The 20,007-nt window shown below is 42.2% G+C and overlaps 1 protein-coding gene and 1 pseudogene across 4 annotated transcripts in view; both read left to right on the forward strand.

Moving 5' to 3' along the window:
• KCNH1 (potassium voltage-gated channel subfamily H member 1) overlaps positions 1-20,007 on the forward strand; it is a 351,125-nt gene that overhangs the window by 201,331 nt on the left and 129,787 nt on the right. The gene's annotated exons all lie outside the window — the stretch shown is intronic.
• Positions 356-19,975, forward strand: LOC108407224 (putative acidic leucine-rich nuclear phosphoprotein 32 family member C; annotated as a pseudogene).

The following is a 20,007-nucleotide window of genomic DNA, read 5'->3' on the forward strand; positions in this document are numbered from 1 at the left end:
GGAAAGGGAAGACATTTGGTGATGAGGTCATGAACAATGTCTCTAAATCTTCAATATGATAGTCACTAACCACATGGAGCTATTTCAATTGAAATTAATTAAAATTAAATGGAAATTTAAAAATGAGTTCCTCAGGTACACCTGCACTTTCAAGGGCTCAATAGCTAGTAGTTAGCACATTGGACTGAGCACAGATGTAGCACATTTCCATCATTACAGGAAGTTCTTCTACTAGACAGCACTGCTCTAAATACTTAAAGAATGTTATGTAAGAGAATGAATAGATGCATCCTGCAGAGCTCCAGAAGGTGCCCCGATGAGAAGAACTAGACGGGACATTTTTCCAACACTTGAGATGGTCAGTAAGAAGAAGCAGGGTATGAAGCTCTCTGAGACGGGAGATGTTGACTCTCGACGGCCCTTGTCAAGGAGGCTGGGAGAGAAGTACGAGTGGATGGCTTTTGTAACTCTGCAGCTGTCGACTTGGTCTGCCTGTCCACATCAGGCTCTGGACCACGGCCCAGCCAACCTGCTCAGACATCTGTTCAGAGCTGTCTGCAACTTCCTCCATTGTTTGGGGATAGAAAGTAGCTGGGGCCCTGGCAGAGCCTGATCTTAACTCCCTCTCTCAGTTCTTTCTTAATATGATTTGAACCCTCTTTGGGAAGGCTGGTAATTTACCAAGCTCATTATTAAAAACTTTCAGTGAAATTATGCCTAAAAATAATTTATTTCAGGAAATCCAAAAGTGGGAATATGTTTTTTGACTAGAAATGTGGACGAATGATAAATAGAGATAATGAAGATGCATTTTCATTTTCTAACCCTATGTAAGGTCAGATGATCAAGTTCCTATCTATATTCAACCACTTGAACCTAAGCAGAATCAGTCATCAGTCGTAAGTTGGCAACAGTATTTTCCTTGGATAAGCAAATAGCTGGCCTGCGTGTTCGGAGAGATCTGTGTTTGCAGAGTATCTTTACAGCAAAGTCATGCTTTCTCAAATACTTGGTCGAACTTACAGAGAATTGAGGGACCATAATCAGTAGGTATTTATAAGCTCTTGAGTAGCTTTTAAAGAGACTGTGCCCAAGAACTCAAAGAATTATTTCTGGAAATCTAAAACCAGGGTTCGTTACCTGAGCACATTCCTTAATTGAAGCTGGATGGTATTGCCTTGCGTGAGAATCTCAACTCTCGTCAAGCCTGGACCGTTTTTCTGGCCATTTGGGGGTCTGGCACAGCACTCCCACACTGCCCGTGGGTGCCAGAGGAGGAAATTCACACGCATTAAATACATCAGGATCGTCTCTCCGAGAAAAGAGGAGTTGTAGTGCCATAAGTCGCTAGAGACAAACTGTGGTTTGAAGCCCTCAGTTAACTTAGAATGACTTCACCATTTTCCAAACTCTCCCTAGCGCGTCATGACTTTATTTCACCATAGTTGTTTATTTTTAAATGACCTTTACTCCTTTGGATGGTGTAAGCAGCTGGTCTCTCTTCTTCCTTCTCTCTCCTCTCTTACTCAACACAGAATCTGGTTTACTTCCACCCGGTGGACTGGGGTAAAATACATTCTGTAGGCAAGGGTTTCATTATTGATGTATTCTAACCCATTCTGTGCTTGAAACTCAGGTATCAGGTCTCTGCCCTGACCGTCCAAGGAAATGTTTTTTTGAGGCAAAAACAGATAGATTTATTTGCCAGAACTAGTTTCTTCTGGAAAGCTTGATCTGGGCTTGATCTGGCTACACCGAGGAAGGAACTCTTGACTGTGCACATGGTCAAGAGAAAGTTCTCATGATGTTTAAATGAAGTTGAAGGATGAGTGGGAGTTGGTGGCATAGATGAAAAAAGCAAATGCATTCCAGGGAGCAGGAGTGGCTCATGTTTAGGGAGGAAAACACAGGAGCTGGAGATGTTTAAGGGAAATTTAAGGATGGTTCCATGTAAAGAACTCATGGGAGAATCATTTATTTATTATCAAATATTTATTAAGCATCCTTGGTGTGCTAGGCACTGTTCTAGGCACCAGAGATACATTAGTGAATAAAATAAAGATTCCTGCCCTTAAAGAACTAATACGCTAGTGGGAAGAGTCAGAAAATCATTAATGCACATAGTGAAAGTATCAAATTAGTTATGTCTAAAGAGCGTAGAACAATCCTTGGCACATTATAAGGGCTGCATGAGTGCCTAATTGATAAACTGAACAATAGTGTGTGTTGGTTAAGAGGCCATGCGGGCTGTTGTGGGGATGGGGACCATAGAGTTGGGTAAGGGAAACTGGACTGTCAAAGGGAGGTATTGGGTGTGAGTTGTAATGTTGTCTCCTTCAGAAGCCTTTTTGAAAAAGTACCACTGAGCAAAGATTTAAAAGAGATATGGAGTAAACAGCACGGTCATTTTGGTAAAGAGCCTTCCAGCATAGGTAATAGCCAGTGCAAAGGCCCTAAGGCAGGAGAGTGTGTCCTGGACACTGCAAGGGTGTCAGGGTGGAGGAGTGAGGCTGGAGAGGGGGGAGGGACAAACAGAAGGTCATCATAAAGACCTCTAGGTCCTCATAAGGACTTTGACTTCCATTCTGAGTAAACTGGAGAGTCGTGGGGATGTGGTCTGACTTAGGTTTTAAGGGGTCAGTCTGGGTGCTCTATGGAGAATAGACTTAGGGAGGCAACATTAATGGTCGCACAAAGAGACCGACAGCTGGGCCGCCACACAAAGTACCACCCTATAAAGGGCATCAAAATAGCACCAGGATTTATAAGAATGGAATTGTTTCTACCAGAACTCCTCTTAGGAAAAGTACTTTCAGGAAGGAGTGAAACATAACCCTGGGACATGTTTGTTAGGGCAACAGAGATACCGCTGAATGCCTTCCTAGGACTATGGGTCTAGTTAACTGTGGTCCTTTTGTTTTGCTGGGTGGGTGCTGCAGTCTGGGGCCAGAGCTGAACTGTCAGACCCACAGAGGAGAGGCTAAGGGGACCCTCCTTCCCAACTTCCTTCCAGCCCCTCCTTAGACAAGGTTTTTGTTGAATCACACCACCCAGAGAGCCCTGTGTTTTTCAGTCCCACTGCCCTGAAGAGAATTGCAGGAGCCAGATCCTGATGACCTTGAACATCCTTCAAAACATAGCTAGTTACACAAACCATACACCCTTCCATGATGGGCTCCAGACTCCATAGGTAAATGTTCCACTCCTTCATCCTGGGAGCAGTTTTTTTCCACTCTTTAGTAATAATGATTGATTGTTACTCAGAAATATCTAACCTACTCTTGAACAATGGGTTTAGCTGAGGATGGCTTAGAGGATTAACTGTTGCTGTCCTGAGAGATGTGGACCCTACTGGGAAGTAGAGCCCTAGGGATCTAGGACAGGGATGGGTAGTTCCTAGGACCCCATTTTCAGAAAGGTGAGTCTTGGGTGTTACCTAATGGTAAAGAAGTCAGATCTCCAAGGAGACCAACAATAAGGTGTCAAACTATGTGAGGCAAAAACTGATAGAACTGCAAGGAGGAATGGATGAATCCGCTATATAGTTGGTGATGTCCACACCCTTCTATCAGGAATGGGCAGATCCAGCAGGCAGAAAACCAGTAAGGACATAGTTGGACGCAACAACACCATCCAGCAACTGGACATAATGGACATCTACGGGCTACTTCACCCAACATCAGAATGTACATTCTTCTCAAGCTCACCGGGCACATCCACCAAGAAAGATAACTGGAAAACCCCAGAATGAACCTTCTAATCATCAATGATCTACTTTAATTCAGCACAGTTCTGTTGAGTGCCTGCTACACGTCAAATCCCCAAGGGCAAGAACCATGGCTGTGCCTTTGAGGCACCCATTCCCTGATTCCTTGACCTTCCTTAGTACTTGTACCGTAAATAAGGAAGGATTTAGCAAAATAGTGAAACTTACCTGTAGTTCATAATCTACTGGCAAGGGGTTGGAGTGGGGTGGCCAGAGCCCCTGGCAATGAGAGCGTGCCCCAGGGTGCTCTGAGACCGCGATGTTACTATGGGAACACTAAGGAGGCAGTCCTTATTAGCGCCTGCTGTATCCTGTTTGCTTTACTACGTTACATCATGAGTTGCTGTGTGTGTTGTTTCACCCAGGTTGCAGTGAGTGTATGTCTGGCTTGATAAAGGACTCTTGGTGATGTGATGATAGCTGTCATCATTTATTGAGCTCCTCTCATCTTCACAAACAATTTCTCAGTTAATCCTTCAACTGCCTATTGAGGCAAGTGTTATCTCCATTTTATAGATTAGAAAACAGAAGCACAAATGGGTCAATATGCCCCATATAACCAGTTTAGGTGGCAGCTGTTGGAGCTGGTGTGTGGATCCCCAGTCCATCTGACCCCAAAACGGGGCTCTTAGCCACCACTGTGTTTGTTCTGCATCTTCCCCTTGTGGTAGGAATGTAAGAGATGATCGAGTATGTTCTATTTCCCAGTTGCTCTCTGGGAAAATGGCAACAATCCTTTCCTGCCTGTTTCACTGGGATGAGGGCAGTTGTGACATTCAAACGGAAACTGTAATTACCAATATAATGTATTAAAATAGTTGCTTGTTTACTATGTAGTAAACGCCCCTTTAGCACAGAAATTGTCGTACTCATCTTTGACCTTCTCAATTCTCCAACTAGATCTTTTCAAAGTAGCAGTTCTTGTTAATGTTTGCTGCATGATAAAATTGTGATTTAAGGAAAAAAGGGTTTTGCAAGCTGATATTTTTAAAAGGTTGGAATTATATTTGTGAAACTGAGGAAAAGTCCATTTATATTCTATCCAGGTTTAAGAAATGAGCTCTTCAATGGTGAAGATGTTTCCCACCAACTCTGGGTCGCCACGTGCCAACTTTGCAGGCCTGGGGCTGACTTGGCAAAGGTGCAGCCTAGGCTCTGTGCCTACACAGCTTGGTCAGGAGGGAGAAGTAATTGCTCGCTGGGCTCTGCACACAGAGGCACATTTTGCAAAGCTGCTTTTTTGCATGTTGTCAGTTGGAAATGTAACTTTCAGAGTATAAGTCATTTTCGTCTGTCTGTATTCAGAGTGACTACAGAATTGCCTCTGCAGATAATTTCATGTTGGGAAGAAAAATACTTAGATGTTCTCAGCTGAAATCCTGAAAGTGGAAAGTGGTTGTCAGCTTTCTTCTTCTGATGGCTGTTCTCCCTTTAAAAAGGAACAAAAGGAAAAATAACCTTGCAGGTCTCCCCATGAGAGGTAAGATGCCTCTATGTTGGTTGACCTTTTCAACAGACTCTTGTATTTGGTTTTATTGTCTAAAATGAGTTGGGCTGATGTGAGGTTCCATTACTGTTTTCATTTAATTCTTTGCGGGCAGCATTGCTAACCCCACAGAAAAGCACCTTGTGAAGTCATGGGTGGAGAGACGGGAGGGGACCAGGGGAAGGAGTATAGATGGTCCCCCACTAGCCCATTGTTGCTACTGATGACAGGTCTGGAGAATGTCCATGAATAAAAATAAAAATAGCAGCATATGTCCTCTTCTCAGTTCTCAAGCCATCTGTCATTTTTTGCTAATTATCTAACCTAATCTGGTTTTGCTAATTTATCTAATCTAGGTTGGATTGACAAAAATGCTATTCCCAGGGGACAGACAATGAGCCCAAACTGACTGTTTCAAGGATGCAAGCCATGGTCCAGGCACTCAACAAAGGCATGCTGAATTAAAGAAGGCTCTTGGCGAATAGACTGTCCTTTCTGAAGCGTGGTTCTGGGAACTACTCATGCATGTCAAAGATGCCTAGGGCTCCCCTCCCAGGTAGTGTCCCCATATTTTAGGACAGCAGCAGCTAATCCTCTGAGCCATCCTCAGCTAAACCCCATTGTTTAGGAGCAGGCACTTTCAGAAATGATGTGCAATGGCTTTCTGAGTAACAGTGAACAAATCATTATTACTGAAGAATGGAATAAAACTGCTCCCAGGATAAAGGAATAGAAGATTCTCCTACGGGGTCTGGCGACAAGAAAGAAAGGCCATCATGGAAGTGCCTGTGGCATGTTCCTAGGTATGTTGCGAAGGGCATTCAAGGTCATTCAGGATCTGGCCCTTGCATTTCTCCTTAGGATGGTGGCATTGATACAGGGTCTCTGGGCAGTCAGGTATAATGTTGACAGGAATGAAAAAAGAGAGTCTAGTTAATTTAGCATCACTCAGGATGTTCATTTTTAATTTGTATCTAAAATGAAGCAAGTGGCGCTGTGTCTTCAAAATTCGTTCAATTCTTCATCAGTAACCAGTTCCAAAAATATCAGTTAAATTATCTTTTGATGAAAAAAGTGAACCCATAGAATCATCTATGCATGAATCTAGGAAAATAATTCAAAATATTCTATCAAATTCAGAAAATATTTGATGATAACTTTTTATAGATGTGCTCTATCAATATCATCACCTCCTTCCTTGATAACTGTTAAATTCTGGAACATGCCATAAACACTGGAAACTGTTACTTTAAGCTTCTAGCTTTTGTTTTTGGTCTTCAATCTTATCTGCTACTGAGAAACATGTTCCTTCCTTACATGGAGGTATTCAGATCATTAAAATAGTGGGGACAGACTCAAACAAATCTGGCTGTCTAATTTAAATCTTTATAAAGTTGGGACCAAACTGGTTTTTTTAATCTTGCAAAGTATTAAGAGCTCATTCTGTACTTCAGACATTCTTGACAGAATTTTTCCTTTTGATAACCCTTAAGCATCAACATGCAATACTGTTGTTTATGATTAGATTCCTTCCCAGTTATTCACTCAGAGGAATCACGAATTTAACTCATTCACCTCTATGTAATTCATAGGCTTTTACTACATCACTAAGTGTCATGTTTAGTTTAGTTGACTTATTTTTAAAGCAAGTCTTTCTCAATGCTTTGATTTACATTCTGGTGCAAGTTTATTAATTTGGGTAATCACTCCAGAATATTTTCCTGTCATTGCAGCTGTGCTATCAGGACGTACTGTACACAAAACTTAAACTCCAGACCACATCTGTTGACAATGTAATCTTTCTTAGCTTTACACATTTGAGAGCCAGTTGTGTCTTTTAGCAATGAGCATGGAGAAAAAAGGATCATCCTTTATAGTACATCCTGTTCAAATCACATACGTACTGGCAGATTGCCATATTAGCAGATCAGTGTACTTATCAATTTGCAATGAAAAGCACTTCGCCTGTTTTATTCATTCTGTGAGTTGGACTTTCTTTCATTAGCCTGATATATTAATCTATGGTGTCATTTGAAAGTAGTACTGGAGAGAACTTCCTCACCACAGACTCACCCAACTTTTCCACTGCACCTCCAATGCAGATTTTCACAAATGTTTCATCAATGACACGTGGCTTTTATCAACCTGAAGTGCTATTTTTTTAAATTTTTAAAAAATTTTGTTATCATTAATCTACAATGACATGAAGAACATTATGTTTACTAGGCTCTCCCCTACCCCAAGTCCCCCCGACAAACCCCATTACATCACTGTCCATCAGCATAGTAAGATGTTGTAGAATCACTACTTGTCTTCTCTGTATTGCACAGCCCTCCCCTTTCCCCCACCCCCCACATTATGCATGCTAATCATAATACCCCCTTTCTTCTTCCCTGCCCTTATCCCTCCCTTCCCACCCATCCTCCCCAGTCCCTTTACCTTTGGTAACTGTTAATTCATTCTTGGGTTCTGTGATTCTGCTGCTGTTTTGTTCCTTCAGTTTTTCCTTTGTTCTTATACTCCACAGATGAGTGAAATCATTTGGTACTTGTCTTTCTCTGCTTGGCTTATTTCACTGAGCATAATACCCTCTAGCTCCATCCATGTTGTTGCAAATCATAAGATTTGTTTTCCTCTTATAGCTGAATAATATTCCATTGTGTATATGTACCACATCTTCTTTATCCATTCACCTACTGATGGACACTTAGGTTGCTTCCATATCTTGGCTATTGTAAATAGTGCTGCGATAAACATAGGGTGCATCTGTCTTTTTCAAACTGGAGTGCTGCGTTCTTAGGGTAAATTCCTATAAGTGGAATTCCTGGGTCAAATGGTATGTCTATTTTGAGCTCTTTGAGGAACCTCCATATTGCTTTCCACAATGGTTGAACTAATTTACATTCCCACCAACAGTGTAGGAGGGTTCCCCTTTCTCCACAACCTTACCAACATTTGTTGTTGTTTGTCTTTTGGATGGTAGCTATCCTTACTGGTGTGAGGTGATATCTCATTGTGGTTTTAATTTGCATTTCTCTGATAACTAGCGATGTGGAGCATCTTTTCATGTGTCTGTTGGCAATCTGAATTTCTTCTTTGGAGAACTGTCTCAGCTCCTCTGCCCATTTTTTAATTGGATTATTTGCTTTTTGTTTGTTGACGTGCATGAGCTCTTTATATATTTTGGATGTCAAGCCTTTATCGGATCTGTCATTTATGAATATATTCTTCCATACTGCAGGGTACCTTTTTGTTCTATTGATGGTGTCCTTTGCTGTACAGAAGCTTTTCAGCTTGATATAGTCCCACTTGTTCATTTTTGCTTTTGTTTTCCTTGCCCGGGGAGATATGTTCATGAAGAAGTCACTAATGTTTATGTCTAAGAGATTTTTGCCTAAGTTTTTTTTGAGAGTTTAATGGTTTCATGACTTACATTCAGATCTTTGATCCATTTTGAATTTACTTTTGTGTATGGGGTTAGACAGTGATCCAGTTTCACTCTTACATGTAGCTGTTCAGCTTTGCCAGTACCATCTGTTGAGGAGACTGTCATTTCCCCATTGTATGCCCATGGCTCCTTTATCGAATATTAATTGACCATATATGTCTTGATGACTATGGCTTTGTAGTAGAGCTTGAAGTTGGGGAGTGAGATTCCCCCCCCACTTTATTCTTCTTTCTCAGGATTGCTTTGGCTATTTGGGATCTTTGGTGTTTCCCTATGAATTTTTGACCTATTTGTTCCAGTTCGTTGAAGAATGCTGTTGGTAATTTGATAGGGATTGCATCAAATCTATGTATTGCTTTGGGCAGGATGGCCATTTTGATGATATTAATTCTTCCTAGCCAAGAGCATGGGATGAGTTCCCATTTGTTAGTGTCCTATTTAATTTCTCTTAAGAGTGTCTTATAGTTTTCAAGGTATAGGTCTTTCACTTCTTTGGTTAGGTTTATTCCTAGGTATTTTATTCTTTTTGATGCAATGGTGAATGGAATTGTTTTCCTGATTTCTCTTTCTATTGGTTCATTGTTAGTGTATAGGAAAGCCACAGATTTCTGTGTGTTAATTTTGTATCCTGCAACTTTGCTGTATTCCAATATCAGTTCTAGAAGTTTTGGAGTGGAGTCTTAAGCCACAGATTTCTGTGTGTTAATTTTGTATCCTGCAACTTTGCTGTATTCCAATATCAGTTCTAGAAGTTTTGGAGTGGAGTCTTTAGGGTTTTTTATGTACAATATCATGTCATCTGCAAACAGTGACAGTTTAACTTCTTTACCAATCTGGATTCCTTGTATTTCTTTGTTTTGTCTAATTGCCATGGCTAGGACCTCCGGTACTATGTTAAATAACAGTGGGGAGAGTGGGCATCCCTGTCTTGTTCCCGATCTCAGAGGAAAAGCTTTCAGCTTCTTGCTGTTCAGTATGATGTTGGCTGTGGGTTTATCATATGTGGCCTTTATTATGTTGAGGTACTTGCCCTCTATATCCATTTTGCTGAGAGTTTTTATCATGAATGGATGTTGAATTTTGTCAAATGCTTTTTCAGCATCTATGGAGATGATCATGTGGTTTTTGTCTTTCTTTTTGTTTATGTGGTGGATTATGTTGATGGATTTTTGAATATTGTACCATCCTTGCATCCCTGGGATGAATCCCACTTGGTTGTGGTATATGATCCTTTTGATATATTCTTGAATTCGGTTTGCTAATATTTTGTTGAGTATTTTTGCATCTACGTTCATCTGGGATATTGGTCTGTAATTTTCTTTTTTGGTGGGGTCTTTGCCTGGTTTTGGTATTAGGGTGATGTTGGCTTCATAGAATGAGTTTGGGAGTATTAGTATTCCCTTCTCTTCTATTTTTTGGAAAACTTTAAGGATAATGGGTATTATGTCTTCTCTGTATGTCTGATAAAATTCTGAGGTAAATCTGTCTGGCCTGGGGTTTTTTTTTCTTGGGTAGTTTTTTGATTACCGCTTCAATTTCTTTGCTGGTAATTGGTTTGTTTAGATTTTGTGTTTCTTCCTTGGTCAGTCTTGGAAGGTTGTATCTAGGTTTTCCAACTTCTTAGCATATAGGTTTACATAGTAGTCTCTAATAATTCTTTGTATTTCTGTTGGGTCCATTGTGATGTTTCCTTTCTTGTTTCTGATTCTGTTGATGTGTGTTGATTCTCTTTTTCTCTTAATAAGTCTGGCTAGAGGCTTATGTATTTTGTTTATTTTCTCAAAGAACCAGCTCTTGGTTTCATTAATTTTTTCTATTGTTTTATTCTTCTCAATTTTGTTTATTTCTTCTCTGATCTTTATTATGTCCCTCTTTATGCTGACTTTAGGCCTCATTTGTTCTTCTTTTTCCAATTTTGATAATTGTGATGTTAGACTATTCATTTGGGATTGTTCTTCCTTCTTTATATATGCCTGGATTGCTATATACTTTCCTCTTAAGACTGCTTTTGCTGCGTCCCACAGAAGCTGGGGCTTTGTTGTTGTTGTTGTCATTTATTTCCATATATTGCTGGATCTCCATTTTAATTTGGTCGTTGATCCATTGACTATTTAGAAGCGTGTTGTTAAGACTCCGTGTGTTTATGAGCCTTTTTGCTTTCTTTGTACAATTTATTTCTAGTTTTATACCTTTGTGGTCTGAAAAGTTGGTTGGTAGAATTTCAATCTTTTTGAATTTACTGAGGCTCTTTTTGTGGCCTAGTATGTGGTCTATTCTGGAGAATGTTCTATGTGCACTTGAGAAGAATGTTCATCCTGTTGCTTTAGGGTGTAGAGTTCTATAGATGTCTTTTAGGTCCATCTGTTCTATTGTGTTGTTCAGTGCCTCTGTGTCCTTACTTATTTTCTGTCTGGTGAATCTGTCCTTTGGAGTGAATGGTGTGTTGAAGTATCCTAAAATGAATGCATTGCATTCTATTTCCCTCTTTAGTTCTGTTAGTATTTGTTTCACATATGCTGGTGCTCCTGTGTTGGGTGCATATATATTTATAATGGTCATATCCTCTTGTTGGACTGAGCCCTTTATCATTATGTAATATCCTTCTTTATCTCTTGTTACTTTCTTTGTTTTGAAGTCTATTTTGTCTGATACTAGTACTGCAACACCTGCTTTTCTCCCTATTGTTTGCATGAAATATCTTTTTCTATCTCTTGACTTTTAGAGTGTGCATGTCTTTGGGTTTGAGGTGAGTCTCTTGTAAGCAGCATATAGATGGGTCTTGTTTTTTTATCCATTCAGTGACTCTATGTCTTTTGATAGGTGCATTCAGTCCATTTTCATTTAGAGTGATTATCAATAGGTATGTACTTATTGCCATTTCAGGCTTTAGATTCGTGGTTACCAAAGATTCCAGGTTACTTTCCTTAGTATCTAAGAGTCTAACTGAACTCACTTAGTATGCTGTTACAAACACAATCTAAAGGTTCTTTTCTATTTCTCCTCCTTTTTCTTCCTCCTTCATTCTTTATATATTAGGTATCAAATTCTGTACTTTTTGTCTATCCCTTGATTGACTTTGGGGATAGTCAATTTAATTTTGCATTTGTCTCACAATCAGCTGCTCCACCCTCCCTACCGTGGTTTTACTACCTCTGGTGACAGCTATCCAACCCTAGGAACACTTCCATCTATAGCAGTCCCTCCAAAATAGACTGCAGAGATGGTTTGTCGGAGGTAAACTCCCTCAGTTTTTGCTTATCTGGAAATTGTTTAATCCCTCCTTCAAATTTAAATGATAATCTTGCCAGATAAAGTAAACTTGGTTCCAGGCCCTTCTGCTTCATGGCATTAAATACATCATGCCACTCCCTTCTGGCCTGTAAGGTTTCTGCTGAGAAGTCTCATGTTAGCCTGATGGGTTTTCCTTTGTATGTGATCTTATTTCTCTCTCTGGCTGCTTTTAGCAGTCTGTCCTTATCCTTGATCTTTCCCATTTTAATTACTATGTGTCTTGGTGTTGTCTTCCTTGGGTCCCTTGTGTAGGGGGATCCATGGCCTGAGAGACTATGTCCTTACCCAGATTGGGGAAGTTTTCAGCAACTACCTCCTCAAAGACACTTTCTATCCCTTTCTCTCTTTCTTTTTCTTCTGGTATCCCTATAATGCAAATATTGTTCTGCTTGGATTGGTCACACAGTTCTCTCAATATTCTTTCATTCTTAGAGATCCTTTTTTCTCTCTTGTGCCTCAGCTTCTTTGTATTCCTCTTCTCTAGTTTCTGTTTCATTTATTGTCTCCTCCACTGTATCCAAACTGCTTTTAATACCCTCCATCGTGCTCTTCAATGATTGGATCTCCGACCTGAATTCATTCCTGAGTTCTTGGATGTCTTTCCTTACCTCCATTAGAATGTTGATGATTTTTATTTTGAACCTTTCAGGAAGAGTCAGGAGGTCCATATCATTTAAATCTTTCTCCGGAGTTGTATTAATAATTTTACTCTGGACAAGGTTCCTCTGGTGTTTCATGTTTGTATATGGCGCCCTCTAGTGTCCAGAAGCTCTATTCTGGAGCTGCTGAGCCCCTGAAGCAATGTCGGGGGTCACAGGGGAGCGGTACTGGTGCTTGGGGGGAGGAAAGAGCTGTTCCCTGCCTCCCGGCTGCTGTGCCTGTCTCCACTGCCTGAGCCAGTGGGCCGGGCACACAGGTATAAGTTTTTGTCCCAGAGCAGCCGGATATGGATCCCTGCTTTCCACAAGCAGCCGGAATCCCAGTCTCCCCAGGAACTCTGCCTGTATTAACTTTCCAACCCGGTAGTCATGCGAGTCTCATGAAAGCACCATGAAATGTAGGTTTGTGCTCCCAGCGAAGATCTCCGGAGCTAGGTATTCAGCAGTCCCAGGACTTCCACTCCCTCCCTGCTCCGTTTCTCTTCCTCCCACCAGTGAGCTGGGGTGGGGGAAGGTCTTGGGTCCCACAGAGCCACAGCTCTGGGTTTGGTGAGGTCTGCTCTTTTCTCCAGGTATGTGCAGTCTGACGGTGTCCTCGTTCCTGTTGCTCTCTCAGGATTAGTTGTGCCAATTAAATTTTCTAATTGTATCCAGTTTTAGGAGGAAGCCCCTGTCTCTCCTCTTGCGCCGCCATCTTTAATCCCATCTCCCCGAAGTGCTATTTTATTAGAGGCCTATAAAGCATTAATATGTAAAAATGTGAACATTGGCCTCTGTGGGTTTACTGTAAAATACTCTTATATCAAAGAATACTTTTGAGTTTCATCTTATTTTTTTATACCTTTGTAATCAAACGCTGCCCAAGAAGTTTTGAAGAAATCAATAGTTAGAATATCTCTGTCAATAACATGCTCTGGGGGTTAGGATGCCGCCTTCATCATTACAAGCCCGAACATGGTGTATGAAGAATGATACTTCCAAATAAAACTAGCACGAACTCTTTACTCTCCATTAAATTGATGTCACTCCCACTGTTATTATTTGGTCCACTTCTATTGATGCATTTAAAGTATGTCTTTCCCTGAAACAAAGAAGAAAAAAAATGTCCTGTGAAATTTCTTTCATAATACAAAATTACATAATAACAATTTTTCTTACTTGAGCTAATCATGTTAAGCTATAAATGAAGGGTTGATTAAATATTGAAATGATCACAAAAATAACAAATTATGAAAATAAGTAAATGCAAATTAGAAATGACATAATAAAATTTTTCTTTCTTTAGCTAATAATCTTAAGCTATAAATTAAGCTGGGTTGATTAAAAATTGAAATGATCACAGAAATAACAAATTATGGAAAGAAATAAATGCCAGTATTTTCTCTGTTCACCTTGTCTTCTGTGACCTCTTTTGTCTGACTTCCTAATTGGTTATCTCACACTTCTCATCTGAGCTGGTGAGGAGAGGTGGGTAGGAAGACATTTCTGTAGTAACTGTGTTTAAAATCTCTCTGTAGCTTAATTGGTGGGGAAACTAGGGAGACTAGAGTTTTATGGCTTGTGTTTAACATTTTGTGTCATTTCCTAATGGGTATGGTAGTATTTAATTGTGTCCTGGAGGAATGAGATCTTTCCCCTATTCCATGTGTGAGATCCGTATTTGTATTTCACTCCCCTCAAGTAATTGGCTGCCTGCTGCCCATTCTTACATTAACGTAATTTCTGAGGTAGCCAAAAGTTACCATGGGTACAGTTAGGAGCAGCTCACGGGAAGAAGAGGCCCTGGTGGCCAAGAAATCATTGGGTTATTAAGGAGAGTGAAATTCAGTTCACCAATAATGTACTCAGTGTTTGCTCTATGCCAGGCACTGAGCGATAAGAGTGGTGAAAGGATGTACCTCCCACTCCCACCTGGGGAAGCATGTTTCCTTTCTGTAGGGTGAGCCGTGTTTGCAGATAACCACACTGTGATTATGTGTGACAAGTACTGAAACAGAAGGAAAAGCCAAGTGCTTTGGAAACCCAGAGGAGAGCCTGCTTCAGGCTTGAGGTGGTTGACAAAGACTTGATGGCTTTTGAGCTGGGCCTTGAAAGAGGAGTCGGATACTAGGCAGGTAGGAATGGGCAGATAAAGGTCTTTCAATGGAGAGCACATGAGTAAAAACAGGGATACAAAGCAGGCAGAATCAGCAATATAATTTGTGGGACCCAGTGCACAATGAAAATGCTAGACCCCTTGATCAGGCATTAAGAATTTCAAGAGGGTGACAGCAGAGCATTCAGGCGTAGGACCCTTTAAGGGCAGAGGCCATGTGACTGCATAGGTTGCACGTCCATGGAGCCAATCCTGAATGCAGGGTGAATGCAGGGAAGGCAGATCACCCAGGCTGGTCCGAAGCATAGCTGGGTGAAAAGAAATAGTGGAAGACAAGTGTGCAAAGGTAGGTTGGAGCCACATGCTTGGGCCCCATGCTTAGGAGGATGGCCCGGATGCTGAATTCAGTGGAGAGCCTCTGAAGTTTGGAGCCAGGAATTATGTGATCAATGGTGTTTTGGAAAGATGGCTGTTGCGGTGTAGAGGCAGGATTTGAGTTGTCTTGGGAGGGACTGAAGAGAGGATGAGGGCTTGGGAAGCTATTGAAATGTGGGCCTTGGAGAAGGAAGGGTTCTGAGCACTAGAAGCAGCAGCGGGAATGGAATGGAGAAAATGGACATTAGAGGCAGATCAGAAGCAGAGATTTCGGATAGCTAAATTGAGATGGGCAAGGAAAGGAATATACAGAAATGATACCAAAATGTTTAGCCTGTGTAAGAGGACTGATAAGAAATGACAGCAGAGAGCTGGGCAGGTGAGGAACTCAGGTATCCAACCCACGTTCCTTGACTGACCAATTGGCTGATCAGCCTCGCTGACTTATCACTCTGCTAGGATTTAACCAAAACGATAAGAGTGAAGTGGTGGAAATAACTGAGTATGTGTAAATTCTTCAGCAAAGGCCTGTCCCTGTGCCCTCATTATATTTAATGAAGCTCTGAAAATGTCCCAGGGTCCAAAGCACGTGCTAGTGGTTCGGTGAGCAAGTCTTGATTAAGTGCAAATCCAAGAGCCTCAGCTGGCATGAGGCTTCGGCTTGGCTTCTGTCTGTCTGGTACACAGGTAGGCATCTGTTTCTGTTATCACATGAGCTGGCAACTCTCCTGTTGCCAGAGATAAATGCTGTCAGTGATAAAATACTCCCCGTCAGAGAGTGCCCATTGCCTCCCCTGCTGGCCCCCCAGAGGGCTCCGGCAAGCAGCACAGGGTCTCCATGCCTCTTGGGGCAGATCACTGACTGTTTATCTGCCCTTCCTACAGGCTTGGGCCCCTTGGAACTTCTTTTTTCCTCCTCACGTTGTTGGCAATGTCATAGCAACTTCCCCAAGGCCAAGCCTGTACTTCTTGGGTTCTCTGTGCCCCTCCTTTCAGATCCTGGGAGTCGTCACAGGTTTCACTGGCTCAGAAGAGGCTCCCAAGTGGAGCTGAAATCTGTGTTTCTGAAGAGAAGTGGGGGCTGCCATGGAACCAGGATCTGTGCCCCTAGTAGATGCTTGAGGTGGGGGGCGCATCTAAGGGAGGGGATGAGGGCCTTTTCCTGGTCTTCTGCTTACTCGCACATGTGTAACTTGTATCAGCTACAACATCTTTCTGAAACTACTCCATGAACTAAATGCTGAACTAAGTTGGAAAATAATTCAAAAACTGCAAAAGCTATGGCAATTTGAAACTTCTTGCCAACATTTTGTATCAGAATTAGCAAATGACAGATTAATTCTATAATGTGCATTGATTGTCTTGGCAAACCAAATTAGCTTTGAAAGGTATGCTGATAGCGGTGTGTCACTCGTAAACACTGAGATGGTTAGTGCCTCCCTTGGTCTCAAGCCGGCTGTTAGGATGAGCGCCCAGTCGGGCAGACTGCTGGGACTGCTCCCCTGGAGCCAGCGTGCAGAGCAGCGCCCGCATCCTGGGTTGAGGTTGCCATGTCTCTGCTGAGCCAGAGAGTACCAAGTATAGATAAGGAGCTCCACTGGCTTCAGGATAAAAGCTACAGTTGCCCTTCATGATGTGAGTCTTGTTATCCTCAGCCTCCTCTCTTAAGATCATCCCACTACCACCCTTGAATCCTAGACACCAGCCATCATGAGAGAAGGTTGCAGTTCCTCAAACAAGATTTGTTCCCTCCACCTTCCTGCCTTAGTCATAGCATTCCCTTTGCTGGGATTTTCCATTTACCCCCACTCCCTCATTTACCAGAATAATTCAAGACCAAGTGCTGGCATCTTCTCATGCAGGAAGCCTTTCTTCCTTTGCTTAGTTACCCAAATGGGGTCAGTTTGACGCAGACGTTGTTTCCATACACCTACGTTGCAGTTAAATAACCTTCCTTGCCTGTTTTCCGGCTCGTGTTGTCCTCGTTGCTGCCTTCTGCACCTCTGCTGACAGGATTCCCATGGTCTAGAACACCTTCCCACATGCTTCGCCCTAACCTTGACTTTGCCCCGCTGGTAGAATTCTCTGGGGGTTGTTTCTTCTCATCTCAAGGCTGAGTATGTTTTTCTAAGCACTCTTCTTACAGTCCCTGATAGCTGCCATCACATCAACTGTTCAGTGGCGATACTGTGGTGAAACTGGATCAGAAATCTGAGAGAAATTTACCACACAGGCCTTTTCTAGTGATAACACTATCAACAGAAGAATGGAATCCAGTGATTTCTGATGGCTATTTTTTGGACAGATTTTTCAGGGTATGTAAATATCTCATCAAACAGCTAAACAGAAGTTACATGTTATTTTTTTCCTTCCCTATACCTGACATATGTGCCACAGCTTAGCTTAATTTTTATTTTTCTCTCTACTCTTACGGTAACCTTTACCGTCTTGCAGCCCCAGTGACCCTTGACCTGCCCAGGGTGTCGTGGTGGACACATAGGCTTGGCTGTTCAAAGCCCTGGTGGAGGCTGTTTCCTCGTCCCGGCACTTGACCAGGCCCCCTTAGCATCTCTCTTCATGAAAAATAATGACCTTGCTCATTTCAAGGCCTAAAATTACCCTTTTCCTTACTCACTATTTCTTAACCTTTCCTCTTTCAAGTGAGAAAGAAAAAAATAAAGACTGCAATATTTTCCTAGTTTCTGTAAAATCTGAATCTAGCCTATGATTATTTCTTCTCAACTAGGAGGAAGTTCATTTATCAACTTAGTTCCTAATTTCTTCAATTAACTACCCCTGCTCTTTAATTTTTTTTAATCTTCAGTACCCAATTAGCATTAAGTACTAATTGGCTAAGCCTGTTGTTTTATAAGCCTGTTGTTTCATAAAGACATCAGGCTCTTTTCCGTAAACCCTTTCAGAATAGTTGAGCATAACCAGACGTTTTCCAAAACAAGGCTTCATTCAGAGGCTCATAGATGGCAATGAGATCACGGTACTTATAGGGATTGTGGGAGATTGAAAAAAAAATCTACTTGCTCACCTTCTTCTCACCTCACTTCCCCCTGGATGTAACTAAACCTAGGAAAATGTTATTTTTAAAAAGCTCTTTTGGTGATTTTAATTAAAAAAAAATCACCTGGTTGAAGCTCATGGTCAGTAGCTCCAGGTAGGTAGGCCCACCTGATTACTGTTGATCACACATGAGAGGTACTTAGGGAGCAGAGTGGAGAGGCTGCATGTGGTGGTTCTGGGGGGCTCCTGAAAGAGTTCTGCTTTGAGGTGGATATTGAATAACAATAATGCAGCAACAGCTGACATGTATGGAGTGTGCACTGTGTTTAGGGATAATTTAGTTAGACCATCACATTCAATCCTTACCAGCATGTTTCTACAAGGCACATAGTAGGTACTTCCCCTTTTTATAGATGAGGAAAGGGGAGCTCAGGGAGATCAACTGAGGTAGTAGAGCTGGTACTTAAGTCCTCAGTCAGTGTGACTCCAGAGCTCTGACTGCTATGATGTGTCAAATTAGTGGGAGAGAAGCCCCAGAGGCTCATGGTGGGGGGGATGGCAAGGGGATTATTCCCTACCTGACCGAAATCTTTGTAGAAGACAGGTATCTGGGCTTATAAGAAGTCCTCCAAGTTAATTACGGACATCACCATTAGGCTGGAAATTGTCTCTCTAAGAAGATTAGTAAGGCCAAGTTTTTATCATCATGAATAGACCCGGTATATAATCATCCACTTTGATTTTTCTTTCTAATTCCATAAGCATAATTCATATCATAGTCATTTATTGGAGGTCAGAGGGACTTCAGATCCAATGCAGTTCCTGTTTCTTCTCCAAATCCCTCATTTGGCAGGTTTATTTATTCAAGGAAAGGCAGCAGAGTGTGAAACAGTGGTTCCCAGCTGGGGGTGAATCGGCCTGCCGAGGGGCACAGGGCGATGTCTGGAGACATTTTTCATTGTCACAGCTGGAAGGTGCTGCTGGCATCAGTGGGTAGAGACCAGAGATTTGCTAAACATCCTGGAACACACAAGACAGCTTCCTAGGACCTGCAGAGGGAAGCAGCCCCCGCGCCTAAGTGCAGTGCGCACGGCAGTCGGGGGTGGCTCCAGCCCCATCCCTCCGGAGTTTCTCCTGCCAACAGGCCCCTTCCCACTGCCCTCGCTCTCCCAGCTTTGCCCCGATGCGGAAAGTAAAGTTGCAAGAAGGGAGCTACTAGGGAAGTGTGGACATGAAGAGGAGGATCCCCGTGGAGCTGTGGACCCGGACCCCAGCCCCTGTTGGAGAACCTGCCCTGGTCCATCACAAATCAAATGATGGGAAAAACCGAGGGCTTAACAACTGAGTTTGTAAAACCTGGAGTTCCTCTGTTTAATAAATGCAGGCTTGATTTCAGTTTCAAATCTCCCCACGTTACCCAAACAGAAAAAGCTTGAGCTCAGTGACAATAGAATATCTGGAGGTCTGGACATGTGAGCAGAAAAACGTCCAAATCTCACACATCTTTACTTAGATGGAAGTGAACGGAAACCTATCAATACCTTGGAACCTTTGAAATGGTGGGAATGTCTCAAAGGCCTGGGTCTGTTCCACTGTGAGGCCACTAACCTGAGTAGCTGCTGAAGGTGCGCGTTCCGGCTCCTGCCCCAGCTGACCTGCCTGGGTGGCCGTGACTGAGTGGACCCAGAAGGCCCTGACTGGGCTGGGAGGTGGGTGGCGCGGACCAAGAGCAGGGTGGTGAAGATGTAGAAGGGGAAGAGGATGAGGATGAAGTCAGTGGGAGGAAGCATCTGGACATCATGGAGAAGGGGATGAAGAACAGGAAGAAAAGAGGAAGTGAGAAACAGGTGATGAAGGGGAGCATGGTCACCA

Source organism: Manis javanica, chromosome 11 (genome assembly GCF_040802235.1).
Source record: "Manis javanica isolate MJ-LG chromosome 11, MJ_LKY, whole genome shotgun sequence".
NCBI classification, from domain to species: Eukaryota; Metazoa; Chordata; class Mammalia; order Pholidota; family Manidae; genus Manis; species Manis javanica.